At 30.6% G+C, this 5,000-nt stretch overlaps 1 protein-coding gene across 2 annotated transcripts in view; it reads right to left on the bottom strand.

Moving 5' to 3' along the window:
* The window catches only part of LOC143039388 (uncharacterized), a 55,889-nt gene that overhangs the window by 49,978 nt on the left and 911 nt on the right, over positions 1 to 5,000 (bottom strand). The window lies entirely within an intron of this gene.

Genomic DNA, 5,000 nt, shown 5'->3' on the forward strand with positions numbered 1-5,000 from the left:
AACTCGACCGTATCCGCCAGCTCCTCACCAACAACGGCTATGCAGACCATCTCACCGAGAAAGTCATACAGAAAAAACTGGACCAGTTTGCAGACTCGACCCAGTTGCCCACCCCTCCCAAGGAGAAAATCACCGTTTACCACCATAATTCTTTTCATGATCGGTACCGCGAGGAGTGTGATGCCCTTAGGAATATCATCAAGAGAGGAGTCACCCCAACTAACAGAAATGCCATCATAGACTTGAGAATATTCTGCAAACCTAACCTCATTAGTTCCCTGATAATGAGGAATAGCACGGCGCCCAGGGCCCCGAGTGAGGCTACCACCAATGTTGTATACAAATTTTCATGTCAGGAGGGCCGCTGCGACGGCTCCAGCACATACATTGGCAGGACCTCCTCTACAATGCGACGTCACCTACAATCCCATAGAAACCAGGGATCAATTTTCCAGCATTTCACTGAAACACACAACATGAAGCCTCCTCTACAGAAACTGCTATACCAAACGGAAATTCTTCACAAGGAGTCTGCCTTCAGGAAGCTGCAGATTGCAGAAGCAGTATCCATTACTTGCCAGCGCCCTACCATCAACATACAGCAAGCTGCCGATTTTATTCTCCCTTCCGCGCGCCCTGTAAAGAATAACCCCCTCCAGGAACAACAAGCCCTTAGACAGCAGCAGCCCCGCGAACAAATGAAACATGTCCAGCTAGTTAATCAGCGCCTAGGACCAGTAACCAGAGCAGCAGCAAATCAGGCCAGAGCTTCTAGACAAAATCCCACCCCCTTGGCTCCCCGACAAAATCCCACCCTCTTGGCTCCCAGACAAAATCCCACCCTCTTGAATCCCAGACAAAATTCCACCTTCTTGGCTCCTAGACAAAATCCCACCCTCTTGGCTCCCAGACAAAATCCCACCCCCTTGGCTTCCAGACAAAATCCCACCCCTTTGGCTCCCAGACAAAATCCCACCCCCTTGGCTCCCGGACAAAATCCCATACTGCACCTCTCAGCCAATGAGAGGCCAGTATTCCGTCTGAGCTAGGCAGGCTGAGCCTTATAAGCCAGCCCATCCAACCAGCGGTCATTATTCGTTGGAAGACCTTCAATATAGCAGAGCATCCTACAAAGCAGTCCTCACCCTGAAGACGCCTCACGACGAGTCAATAGTTGTTCAATACTATTACTATGCAAAAATATACCAGTTGGCATACACTGCGTATATTCTTTTGAGAATCATGAATGACTACTTCCAGTCCCTCTCAGTTGCTAATAGGAAAGTATTCTCCAGATTAAAGAATACAGTTTTGAAGATTGTTAAAGCAACTAGTGCAGTTTATTTCAACCAGAATATATATATATATGTATATATATATATATATACATATGTATATATATATATATATACATATGTATGTATATATATATATATATATATATATATATATGTATATATATGCATATGTATGTGTATATATATATTATATATATATATACATGCATATATATATATATACATATATATATATATATATATATATGAATGCAGACTTTGCACACACTGAATGTCCCCAGTGTACAGATATTCATAATTTATCTTTTCAACCAATATAGTTTTCGCATTAATTTCATGCCATTGCCGTCGAGACTAATGAGGTGGTATATGAAAGTGTGTAGTTGAATGCGCAATGGTTTAAGTCACTGTTCAATTGTTTGTTGGAGTGCTTAATTTAAATGCGTATTAGTTTTCTTAAATTCTTTCATCGAGGTCTTCGTCAGTCCTATATATATATGTATATATATAAATATATATATATATATATATATATATACATTTACATATGTACATATTTACATATATATGTATATACATGTATATATATATTTTTATATATACATATATATATATATATATGTATATAAATATATATGCATATATGTATATATATATACATATATGTATATATTATGTGTATATATATGTATATGTACGTATATACATGGATATATATATATATATACATATACAATGAATGGTTCCCAGTGATCAATTGATATGTATATATATATACAGTATATATTTATATATATATATATATATAAATATATACTGTATATATATATATATATATATATATATATATATTTTTTTTTCAACCACAAATCACTTTTAATTCCATGCCATCGCAGTCGAGACTGAAGAATAACTCGATGGAGACATCCGTTGGAAATTGAAACGTGGACGAACCGAGGATTCGAACCCAGCTAACCCGTAACAAAGTTACAGTGACTTAAAGCCATACGCTATTAAGATAGAGTATTGGTTTAAGTCACGTTTCAATTTCCAACGAATGTCTCCATCGTGCGATTCTTCACTCTCGACTGCGATAGCATGGAATTAAAAGTGATTTGTGTTGAAAAAAGGTATATATATATATATATATATACATGTAAATGTATAACTATATATGTAAATATATAAACACATATATAAATATATATATGTATATATATACATATATAAATATATATATATATATATATATATATATATATACGTAAATGTATAACTATATATGTAAATATATAAAATCATATATAAATATATATATGTATATATATACATATATATATATATATATATATATATATATATATATATATATGTATATACATATACAAATTTACATGTATATATATACATTTTTACATATAAATATATATATATATGTATATATATGCATATATACATATATATTATATATATATGTACTGTATATATACATATATATATATATATATATTACATATATATATATTTATATATGCACTTATATATATACATATATATATATAAATATATATATATATATTTATATATGCACTTATATTATACATATATATATATATATATATAAAATATATATATATAAATATATGTAAATATATATATCCATATATATATATATATATATATGCCTTTGTGTGTATGTGTGTGTGCGTGCGTGTGTGTGTGTGTGTGTATGTGTGTGTGTGCGTGTGTGTGTGTGTGTGTGATTCACCATGGTCTTGAGTCACGTGTTGTACACGTGATTGACATTTATTTCTTTACAGGAAGAGAGCTCAGAGCTCATTTATGACCGATGTGTTGGTAATGCCATTACTTTATACGCGCCACAACTTAATTACTCGCACATGGGAGTTGGAGTAACGACACGGAGCACAGTGATACCGAAATTATTTTAGACTTTGGCCTGACACGAATACGGCTTTCCGTAGTGGCAACCGAGAACTCTACCAACAGAGCCATCGAGTCGTGTGCGTGTGTTTGTGTATGTATGTGTGTTTTTTGTATATTTATACATTCATGTATATATATATATATATGTATATATATATTTAAATTTATATATATATATATATGTGTGTATATATATCTATATATATATATATACATATAAAAATATATGCATATATGTATATATAAATATTTACCTACAAACTTGCACAACTTTATATATGCGTATATATACATACATATATATATATATATATATATATACATATATATATTTATGTATATATACATGTATATATATATTTATATATATATATATATATACTTATACACATATACATATTTATTTATATATATACATGTATGTATACATATGTATATATATATATATATATATATATATATATATATATGTATATATATGTATATACATATAGATACATGTGTAGATGTGCGGTATGGGCATGTGCAGGGGGTGTAGGATGGGAGACTGCCCCGGGCTATACTTCATATGCCGCCGGAAGAGAGAAGACCGGTGGGCAAGCCTAGAAAAAGATGATGAAAGGCGTTAAGAAAGTTTTTGCGATGCAAGATCTTACAGAGATATTGGAAAATGAAGTTTACCGAGATAAAGGTGGTGAGAAATTAAGAAACGAGGACCACTGGCTGACAGTAGATAATTCTATCAGGCGGTTGGTAAGAGGTAAGAATATATATATATATATATATATATATATATATATATATATATATATATATATATATATATATATATATATATATATATATATATATATATATAGCTGAAGAGGGCTATAGATATTGGGCGAAATATACTGTAGAAATTATATCTTCTAGGTTACCTTCAATTCCGACTGTTGATTCGATTCTTCGTGATTAACACACACACACACACACACACACACACACACACACACACACACACACACACACATATATATATATATATATATATATATATATATATATATATATATATATATATGATTTAAGCGGAATATGAAACACAGGAGTCTTAGTCTTGAGTTTATATATATATATATAAACTATAGTCAGGAATAAACTCAAGACTAAGACTCCTGTGTTTCCTGTTCCGCTTACATCAACCTGTCAGAATGTCTCAACATATATATATATATATATAAAATATGTTTATGTATATATATACTTATATATATACATATGTATATATATATATATATGTATATGTGTATATATATATGTGTGTAAATATATATTTACAGACATATATGTATGCATATATATATATAAATTTAGATTTAGACATGTGTATATATGTAAATATGTATATGTATATATGAATATATATATAAGTATATATATATATATACATATACATATATATATATATGTGTATATATATATATTATATATATATATATATATGTGTGTGTGTGTGTGTGTGTTTGTGTGTGACTTTTAATACAAGATTAATTCTAACTAGATTTTCGGCAAGATTTACATTGAGAACGAACACGGAGTAAGATTCCTTTGAAAGGTCTTTAAATATTGTGCAATGTAATGATTATTAAATGTGAAATTTTGAGGCCAGAGGGGATACGGAAACAAGTATCTTGAAAAAGAACAGAGAATGGAAAGTTGATAATAAAAATTGATGACACCTCTCTTGTTTCCGTGTCCCCTATGTCCTTAGAT

Source organism: Oratosquilla oratoria, chromosome 26 (assembly GCF_046742065.1).
Source record: "Oratosquilla oratoria isolate Oo_2021 chromosome 26, ASM4674206v1, whole genome shotgun sequence".
NCBI classification, from domain to species: Eukaryota; Metazoa; Arthropoda; class Malacostraca; order Stomatopoda; family Squillidae; genus Oratosquilla; species Oratosquilla oratoria.